Below are 11,246 nucleotides of genomic sequence, written 5' to 3' on the forward strand. Positions count from 1 at the left end.
CAATATTTAGCCCCTTTCCGAGAATTCTTGTGCTTGTTACAGTCATCAAGTCAAGCGAAGTATATTCACTTTGAGTGCGACGCGAGCAGAGTAAATGTAATTCATCGAGGGGTGCGATAACTCTTAAAAAGCTTAGTTAAATATGGGGCAGGCAGTTACCCTTGCGTGAAGGAGGTGCCAGTGCTACATTATTTCAACTGACGGAAGCGCCTCTCTTGCTTCAAGACTTTGCCTTGCGTGTAGCTTTCGTTCGCAGCATTGTCATATCGAGCTTTCTTTATAACTGGTGAGCTACGGCACAACCACACATTATAATGCAGTTCCAAGCTTTAATGTTATAGCCAAAACACTCAGACTAATAAAGTACTCGCAACTACATTATTCGAGAGCAGCGTCGAGTGTCAAATTTTAACCCCTTTGTTATAGTTCTCGTACTCTTTGGTGGAGCAGGTTCATTCGGCTTGTGCTGACCGTTTGGCATTAGGCGAAAGATCGAAAGATGAGGGAGAAGGGAAAAGTGAGGTGTGAGATCTCACGTAAATGCGACGATCCAGAGCCCAGGTGATCACAGAAGTGGCCTTTGCTCTGGTAAGACCTCTTGACAGGTACTGATTACGCATCGCAGGTCGAACATGCGCAAAGTGCGTTCGTATTGTATCATAGGTTGTGCCTAGGCAGCACTACGTAACATGTACAAAAGAAAAGAAATGAAGAAAATAGACAGGACATGCACCACACTCACACGCAAAATTGTTATTGAAGGGGGACGGTTATATTATGTACGGCCAGGAGCAACAGCAACAGCTGATGGTTCCTGCTCTTGTCTACTTTAACCGGTTATGTCATTGCTTTGCTAGCACTTGGTTTTTCTTTTTTTTATGTACCTCCGTGAATGATGTAAATTTTGTTAATTATCTAACTTTGTTCTATTTCAACTGACCGTATATGGTAGCGTCCCCTTCCAGCAAACATTTTGGTTGTGAATTCTGCGTATACCCTGTGTATTTTTTTAACTCTCTTATTTTGTCCGTGTAACATCGCGCAGGCCAGGAATAGCTATGAATACGTACCAACTTGTCGCCCTTTCAGTCATTCTGTTGTGCGTTCACAGTAGCTGTTTCACACAGACGATATGACGGACAATGCCCCTCGGGCCAATCGATTAGACGCATCATTTACGTCAGAACCAATATCGCATCGAAATTGTTTTAATTTAAGCCCAAAACATTTCACGTGTAGGCCTTTGATAAGTAAGGACCATTCTATGGTGAACTTACGGACAGAAAAGCGACGCTGTAGGCTCGTCATCTGATCTTACGTCCGCAGTACTACGTTTCATAGGATCACTGCAACATCAGCGTGCCCGCTATGCCCTATACATGTTTTATTCGAAAATGTCAAATCATAAACCTTAAACCTGCACGTTAAAGACAATCTGCACGCTCTCAATTAGATTTTTTATCATATTTAGTCGCTGAAGCAGAACCCCGGTAACGAAAGAATTTCCTGTACAATAATTTCTCGTAAGAACGAACGCCAACCAATCATGATACTTAACTAGATGGTTGTAGCCAATACGCTGGCCAATGGCAAACAGTACTACCGAGCTAAATACATCGTGAGCCCGAAAACTCGCATGTGCTAAGCACCAGTTCGTTCAGGTGACAGATTATAGCGTAGAACCCGACCATATATTTTCTTGCCAATCGAACTGCACCTGCCAGTCCTACTTCGAGAAGGGGCCACGCGAGAGGAACCTAGGTCGGTGAGGAAAAAAAGACCTTCCTCCGCGAGAGGCGTCCATTAAAACGTTTCCGAGCTGCCGAACGCTGGAAAGTGACGCATGATCGTTTTACCGCGTCGACTAAGTGCATTCGCGTGCCCCATCGAGGGCGATGGAGATGTGGACACTATACGATAGAAGCAGCACTAGCAGCGCGCGCTCTTTCACGGAATCAGCGCCAGTCTACCCCATTCTGTGTGCACGCGTAAACGGTCAGGCTGAAGCCCTTAGGTTCCGGTATAGGGTTAAACACTTTATCTTAGACTTAGCAGAGGGCTTTCCGCGCAGACAGTGAGCCAACGGTGCGCCACGGCTCGCGAGCGATAGGCACGGCTGAACGGCCAGCAGCCTTTTCCCCAAAATCCATCAGCGAGCAAGAGCTTGTCTTACGCGGCATTGATGGATGGCTCCTTGCTGTGACTGGCAAAGAGGGAGGGAAAAAAAGAGCTCCAGGACAAGGAATCCATCAATGCGGTGTCCGCATTATTGCTGCGTCAAGAGTCGCTACTGGGTTAAACGAGTTTGTGTGTTCTCGTCCATCTTTAACTTTCCCGTTAAACTACGTCGCGGTGGACACGTGATCTTATTAGTCTGCCTTCGTGCAAGCGTTCAGCAGTAGCCGCGGCCACGGTAGTTAGTTGCTCCATAATATGCCGTTTTGTCGGTTCAAATCGCAAAGCAAACGTTTTCTATTCTTCTCATCAGGTTTATCTCGTGGATTAATTTTCGCAGAGCTTCCAGGGCATAACCTGGGAGATCACCGAATTCTGGTACTTTTAGAGTTAGACAGAAACGTTTGAGAGGATTTAGAAGAAGCATGTCTATGGCAGGGTGACAAGGATCAGAATTTTCATTTTAAAATTGCACTGATCTTCTGAAAATTTACATTCCTCGGAAGGTGGTCTCATCAGCGAACTAATTGAAGTGTGTGGCCAATTTTTTATAATCTTGCCGTGCGATGTTTTATAGTGTTCGGCTTGTGTTTAACGAAGAATGGCAACATGAAACAGTACCAGGGCACACGCAGTTGAATACCTACTGTTGCGGGTCCCATGTGGAGCCTAGTGCAATTTTAGCAATGTGACGATAAATTTAAATACGTGTTCAAAAGAGCACAGCGAGCGCATATTAAATGTCTGTTTTGTCTCAGTTTGTCACGATTCCCATTGCCCTCGGGAAACCATCAGATAACTAAGTAACTTACGAAGCCCACTACAGTTTTCTAGTGCTTCAATAGCACAATCATATACATATGGTGCGTGTGGCACAAAGTCACAACTGATTATATCATATGATGACAGCCGATAGGTTCTTTCCAGAAACGTCGCAAGTAACCGAAAGAATATTAAGCCAGCAAATCCAAAGGGACCCATTTGTTTCGATCAGTGGACACAAATACCTTGGACAACTTAATGTAGGGACAGGTCAAGCGAGGGATATATCAACGCTGATTCAGTGGAAAGTACTTGTCTAGTCTGTACTTCTAGTGGTTAAACGTTTTTCGCATGCCGAACAATATGAACACCCTAACTTGGCGAACCTCCGGGGTCAGCATCGATTCCTGCAGTTTCATCTAAACATGTTCGTACAAATTACCCCGTGAAACGGGCGGCGAGCCCACTTACAAACAGGTGCGGGGCTTTCAGTGAGAGCAAGCAACCAGCAGCCTCAAAAGGGAAGCAGGCCCTCGAAAATAAAAAAGGAAATCATTTGAGCCTTACATGTCGTCGTCTTCTTCTCTTTTTTCTTTTTTCTTGTTTTTTTTTTTTGTATCAAAGTAAAACGATGGCCAGCTTTTTTATAACAGCAACACGGGCAAGAAGCGAGGAGAGGCTATTGGCCTTCACACGTGAGTCTAAAACGGAGTTTCAAGAGTGGATACGCAGGCCGTGCCACGATCAGCGGTTGAGTGACGATCGATACGGAGATCGATTGACCGTTTTCGCCAATCAAGGCCAACGACGAAGGTTCTCGTGGGCCCCATTACCCTCTTCGCTAACCTTCCACTCCCGCCGGCTACCTTCCCTCATCAACCTTCGGTCGAAATCGATTAAACGGTGGCACAGTCGATAAGACGGCGGGGCACCGACAGACGTGCTCGCGCGCGTGGGCACCATGCGTGAAGTGCTAACGGCCACTGGTGACGCGCCGAAACCCCCAGCCATCAACAGTCCAGGCGGAGAATGTGCAGCGCTAGGCAAAGCACGGGCAGCGAATTAAGCGTCTCGGGACGCTACAACCAACCCTTAGTGAACTTTTTTTTTCTTTTACAGTGGACTGCTGTTAATGTGGCGTCCACCGCTTTTTGGAACTTGGGAACGCGGCTGCACACACGATATTCGCCGCACAATGTGCATAGCTTCGTATTGGAATACATAGTGTTTCGCGCATGGCGGAAAGAAAGAACTAGCAGCGAGCATTGCGTAACGAAATTGAAGCCAGTAGAAGTAGGCCCAACACGTGATGATGTTGCGGTAAGTTTTAGTATAGCTTCCACCACCGCGCTAGCCACGTTCAGCGCACGTTTTGTCGAAAAAAAAAAAAAAAAACAGCGGGTGCGACGACAACGTGCAGCCAGCAGTTTAATAAGTTTAATACCTTGGGTCCAAATACAACCCGTATCAGATATTAAGCTGATAAGAACAGATACTACACTTTGACCCGCGTCGGCCATGTCTACGCTCGCATCATACACGTGTACGCCATCCCGCGTTTTCAAACTAGTGCCGACTAATCTGGATGTCTTCCGTCTCCTGACGTCATGTTCTACGTGGGCGCCTTTCCTCAGTTCTGCTCTGACTGTGAAATGGGTAGGCCACGTGTTATGCGGTCTGAAGAGGAACAGCGTGCCTACCAAGAACGACGGCATGAACAGAAAAGGGAATGGGCGCGGAGGCGGCGGATGGAGACCACCGACGATGAGTGGGCCGCGGACGCCAAGTGTAAGCGTGCTGCCCTCCAAGACAGCGAGGCGAAAAAAAAAAATGCGAATCGTCCATGTGGCCCCGATCCCGCAAACTTGGGACGTTTCACCGGAGCAACGGTCAATCCCCACACACCTAAACAGCTTCGCTGGTCATCCACCTTCACAGAGTGAAATGGCATTGAATTTTTGGTGCCATTTCGCTCCACCGTTGTTATGGGAAGGCCACGCGTCATCCGTACGCCTGAAGAGCAGCGTACCTACGAGGAGCGACAGCGAGAGCAGTGGCGGGCGAGAGACCACCGACGTCGTGCCAACCCAGTGGCTCGAGAAAAAACGCGTGCCCGCGATGTGGTACGTAAGCGGCGAGCAAGTGCCGACGACGTATATCGCGATGCCGAGAATGCCGCAAAGAGACGACGACACGTCAACGGTCGTGTGTAGATTTGACGCTGGCCAGGAACCTAACCAGCGTTGTCCCGAAGCCATTGGGGGTGTACCACAGCGACCACAAGGTCATCATCACTTGCGGGACAACATAAAATAGACGAAAAGAGAAAATTTCAAACACGGAGCAAATTGTGTATCTCTCTGTATTTGCACAAAATATATACACGGTAATCACATAGTTACATAAAATGAGTACAATTACATATCGCGCAATTACAAAATAGGGACTAAGAGCTCTACCAACCACCATAGCAGCTTCGCTGGTGCAACCACCTTCACAGAGTGGAATGACCGACGAAATTTTTTTCCTTCCTCCATGGTTTCGAGCAGAGCTATCGCTGTTCGTTGGTAGCGCACGCTTACGCCCGCCTTTCGTCTCAGACAGTATTAACGGCATTAATAACCATAACTTGATGGTGTAAGTTGCGGTGCTCAGGTGACACACACACAGGGACACTGACAGTTAAGCACGAAACGTAGTACATATACCTTCATTGAGCACAAGTAACTGTTTACTAAATTATTCGCTTGACGCTCCTCATATATATGTACTCTGACAGAAAGCCATAGAGAAAACATGTCCATGAGTTCATCGAGAAAGTATATTGTTACGTGTAGCTGATGACGAAGGCTATTTACAATTTATTTACACGGAAGCCAACGGAGGCCAAGATGGCGACGCTATATCAAGCAACGTTTGTTGTTGTTGTTGTTGTTGTTGTTGTTGTTGTTGTTGTTGTTGTTGTTGTTGTTGTTGTTGTTGTTGTTGTTGTTGTTGTTGTTGTTGTTGTTGTTGCATATCACGTCTGTAGCAATATAGAATTTAGCAGGGCATTCGGTTGGATTCTGTAAGAAATATTTGCACAGCAGAGCAAGCATCCCTGTGGCTAAATCCCAAAATGGAGGCCCCGAACGGAAGAATAGCAGGTTCTGTTAAGTGCAGGCCATTTCTTCGAAGAGGTATTTCCAATAATCTTTTCTTGCCGCAGTAAAGCGGCGACAAGCTAGAAGAAATTGATGTATTGTCTCTTACTCATTACAAAACGAGCAGAGGGGGGAGGGAACCAGACCCGACCTGTGTAAGTAGAAATTCAGGGAGGTTTATGCGGCCACGTAATTTGGTGAGAGAGACCTCAAGCATCTTTGTGTTATAGGATTCGCTACGCCAGGGAAACGCCAGGTGCTTATAATCTGGAGAAGCAGTCAGAACTGGGTTTGATAAGGCTTTTCTAATTGATCGCATCCGAAATCTAGCCGCCGTGATGTGTGCTGTCACTGGTAGAACAGGAAGAACTCACATTCAAACAGTCTTAGGTGTCTCTGCCATTCTTTTTCTTTGATAAATTTTGTAGAGAAGAGATTCGGTCACTGCTACAATTGTCAGGATCGTATAGATGTCTATATAAACATATTATTTAAATGTGTGCCAGATCCCATCTTTTAGCCTTCATGGATAGAGACGTAGTAATGTTGCGACGGGGGCTAATTGGTGTAATATCATGGCTAGACGCGCTGCTTAAGGCGTAGCAAATGGCAGTTTAGGAGCGACAAGAAGGCAGACGAAGTAAAACGATAACTCACATTTCACATAATTTTCCATGACGGCTTGCGCCTTATGTACCGTCTTAAACGACACGAAATAAAAGAGAAATGAAACGGACACAAGAAGAAAGAGAAAAACACCGAATAAAACTAAACAGCTCACTTTCCACGTAAATATATGTGTCTAAGTCATTTGTATTTCTTCGAACATGTGCTGCGTTCTAAAATTATATTTCTTTTTGAGACAGAGCCAATTCAAGGAACGCTCACCCGTGCATCTGTAACACGCAATTCAAACGCCGCATTGATTTCTCTTTCCGTCTGGTCAATCGGCCACGTAATAACATTAGTACCAGTTTCAATGCCCGACCTCACAACGGCTGCTGTTCACCACGGTATTATCAACTTTGTTACCGAGAACTTCAGTTTCAGAGACAAACCAACCACCCATTGATTGAAGAACTGGACAGTCGCAAAAAAAGCTCACGCTTAAACAGAACTGCCCGCAGCAAAGCAGACTGCCTGCCCTGTCCAATCAGAGCTCGCGACAGTTTGCGGACGTGCCGCGCATGCATCGAACACCTGACGTGTCCACTTTGCTTCGTCCTGTATTTGAGCGTTCACCCGTGCTCCTAAGCAGGATCTTGCGGCTCATTTTCAACAATCGCCAAACAAAAAGGCACATTGAGGAGAAATTATGCCGGAACCGAGTAAGCCTTGTATACACACTGATAACAGCATCAAAATGTGTAGGGCAAAACACTAAAACTGCCAATAATTGCCAAACTTCTTAGAAAAATTCGTAGAACAGGCAGGTAGACAGCACTGCAGCTGGCGGAACTCAAGGTTTCTCACGATCTTTGTGTAAAAATCTGCAGACTTGAGTAAGACTCCGGTATCGACTAAAAGTTGCCTTTTGAAAACACTTGCAAGCTTCCGGGAGTTAGCTCTCGCTTAAAGGCTGTCCTTAACACATTTCCCGCCATGAAGTTTGCCTAAAAGGGGTAGTTGCCGTTCTTTTTTTTTTTCAATTTCTACCCACATGCGCACACTCATAGCTTTGCTTGGAGTACTATGCGATTTTGCCATTCAAATATATGTGGAAAGTAAATATTCTCTGGTTAGGAAACCACTGAACCGACTTCAAGAACTTCAGTAAAACTTTTTCCACTTAAAAAAGGAAAAGAAAACGCATTCTGCGAGCGAAGTTTAGATACAGAAGGTTACAGCAAGATTGCTGAAGATTGGTTCGTTCTTTTTTTTTTCCTTTTTTCTTTCATACCTCTATGTGAAAAGGAGTAGCCGGCGCCAATTAAAGGCGCCAACATCTGCTAAAAACCATATAATAATAATAATAATAATAATAATAATAATAATAATAATAATAATAATAATAATAATAATAATAATAATAATAATAATAATAATAATAATAATAATAATAATAATAAAACGAACCTGCAGCACGAAGTATGAAACTCAATATGTCCACAGCAAGAGCAATTGTCATTGCGCCTAAACTGAAGCAAGTGTAATTTACATTCGTAGAAAATCATTACTTGGTTTAAGATTGTTTTCCACGTCTGCTTCTAAGGATAGAGTTACGTTTCAAAGCAGGTGAATAATATATCAAACTTGTACTGTTTTGGACATTATAATTGGTTAATTACACGGTGTGGTGGTAGCGTTTCACCAGGAATATTTTTACGGCGGAGTTACACATTATTAATATTGAAGAAGTTTTTTAACTTCTTCAACATTAGGTTTGTTTTATTTTTATTACTAAAAACGTTAAGCTTTCAGATCAACCATCTTCAGCGAGCAATCGTAGAATGTATCTTGTTGTTTTAAGTGCATTCAATTTTATTCAAAGCGGTTCTTCGGTCTATAGACAAATAAAAGTGTTCCTGCGTTTCGTACATCATCGAACAATAAGGCATAGAGGTAAAATTGTCTCCTGAAAAAGTTCATTAGTTGCTGTCAACTTGTGTGGGCACGTGCGATGTAAATCTGCTCCAATTCATAATTATTATTATTATTATTATTATTATTATTATTATTATTATTATTATTATTATTATTATTATTATTATTATTATTATTATTATTATTATTATATGTCTCCCTTCCCCATCCCCAAGTGTATGGTAGTAAATCGAATTTTATGTTCTGAGTGACCTTCTTTCCCGCTTTCCTCTCTCTCTCTCTCTGTCTCTCTCTTTCACCGTATTTCACTTTCATTACTCGCATTTTCAGGGCGCAAACATTTCTTCAGTTATGAAATACTATATATTGCAAGCACAGGCGCACATACAACATCAAATATGGAAGCTTTGTGAAAGCTATATGCCCTGCTGCTTACATTCGCTAGTATCGGGATGGCGGAAACTCGAGTACGGTGTCCGCACATGCAGCCATACTAATGGAAAAAAATCCGGTTACTTCGCCAGAAGCACGTGGCTTCGGCCGCCGCAGCGGTATCGGGTTCAGCTTGCCGCGTGGCTGCTGGCTATCGCTCGCGCGTGGCACTGTTGTTGTGACCGAAGCGGCTGAGCAAACGGCGGTCGGTCGTTGCTCATCTGCTTATGTCCACACAGCGGTTTTTCCGCATCCAGTTGAGAGGCGTTCTCGAGTTGCGGGCGAAGCGAACACAAACTGCCCCGACAAGGGCACCAGGAGTGTTTGCGCAACGGTGAACTTATATGGTGCGTCGAGAGTCGACCAGCTTGTGGGCGTCGACTTTCTCCTCAAAGTCATTGCGACGGCACTTTCCGCAAATTTCTCCGGCAGCATCGGCAGAGCGAAATGACAGTCTGTTATTGCCTCTTCCTCTCTGTCTCAATTTTAAAACGCCAGTGGATTAGATGATCCTGCCCACTCGGTCATACGTATACGCACGTCTCCTAAAAAAATGCGCAGAAAACAGCAAAGAAACAGCGGTGAACACAATAGCAGGAAGAATATGAGAGGAGGAGGATGGCTGCAGTATGATCTAGCCTCGCGAGAGGTGCTGGCCATTTCTCCGCCCAAGTCCTGGCTTTCATATAAGAAACCTGCAACATGCAAGCCTGTAACTCGTGGGCCATCTACCGCATGTGAGATGCCGCGCCGGCCATCCGCTCAAATATATGAACACCATCCTTCAGAAGCATGACAACTTACTCTTGCGAAGCAGTCGCCCCAAAGTCATTTTCCCGAACCACCACGTCCAGTGTACCGTAGATCAAGGAGCTGACGCGATTTACTTGAGTCATCAGAGATATCGCCTTCAGCTAAAACCTAGGCATCCTTGCCACAAGCCCCGCAGCAAGGTATGCACCCTTGTGACTACTAGATTTGCAGTAAAGGGAACAGCGTCAAATTTTAATTTCAAGATGAAAGGAGACTTTGACTGGGACACAAGTAATGTTGTGTACACCCTGGAATGCTCAATGTGAAAGCTTTAATACATCGGACAAACTGAAACCCCAGTCAGACTGCGTTCTTCTTATATTCTTATATTCTTATATTGAAAATTTTTTTAAAATAAAAGTACACGTGGCTACCTACTACGATGACTACTACTACTACTACATACTACAGAGGAGGGAGAGAGAGACCCACACCCCAAGGAGCTTCGCCCCTAAAACACATTATACATCAATCCATCGAAGACAACATTTATGGTATTTCATTCCCCTCAAACTTTATTCATAGATTCCTTAGTTGTATCACTTAACAATCACATAATTACAAGATCTGGGTCAACCAAATTTCTCGCCATTATATTAGATGAACACTTAAAATACAACCGCCATACCCAATCTCTTGTTCAAAGAATTTCTTTTGGCATTCACGTTATTATCAAATCGCGCTCTTTTTTTCAGCCAAGCATTCTCTTGTCTTTGTATTACGCGTATATTCACAGTCATCTTTCATATTGCCTGTCGTCATGGGGTAATACATACTTCGCTCATCTCCACCAACTAGAACCTTTACAAAAGCAAGCGGTACGCTTGATGACATTTCAACCTTTTACATCTCACTCTGCTCCCATTTTTCGTTCCCTAAACCTTCTCCCCTTGCGCATGCTACTCAATCATAAACTGTTGCTAATAATGTTCCGCCTCATAAATACGGAGTTAGGTATTGAAAGTTTTACCCATACTGACCTCACTAATATTAATAACACAAGGTTTTCCGCACGTCGCAATTTGCTCCTTCCTAAAATTCGAACTAACTACGGGAAATTTACTGTCATGTTTTCAGGTATATCATTGTGGAATTCGATTCCGTCCGATATCAAAGCATGTGCATTTGAAGCCTTCAAGCGTAAAACTAAGGCATATTATATTAAGTCATTACAGAACTCCTAGTATTTTTATTGTGCGATGTAAACGTTATTAAATATATTTGTATTGCACTGCTCCTAATTTCCTTTTCATATTTTTAATTGTTTTTTCTGTCCCTGTCAATTACATTAAAGCATTGCTTGTTCCCCATGCTACCACCACCTAGTTTCGTATTAAAACGCTGTTTTTTTTTTTTCTTCCCGATGAAGACTTTTCT

The 11,246-nt window shown here is 44.1% G+C and overlaps 1 pseudogene; it reads right to left on the reverse strand.

Annotated features, from left to right (window-relative positions):
• Nucleotides 1-4,359: 4,359 nt before the first annotated feature.
• LOC119451168 (U2 spliceosomal RNA) lies at nt 4,360-4,457 on the reverse strand (annotated as a pseudogene).
• Between the last annotated feature and the right edge of the window lie 6,789 nt (nt 4,458-11,246).

The sequence above is a fragment of the Dermacentor silvarum genome, chromosome 4 (genome assembly GCF_013339745.2).
Source record: "Dermacentor silvarum isolate Dsil-2018 chromosome 4, BIME_Dsil_1.4, whole genome shotgun sequence".
NCBI lineage: Eukaryota > Metazoa > Arthropoda > Arachnida > Ixodida > Ixodidae > Dermacentor > Dermacentor silvarum.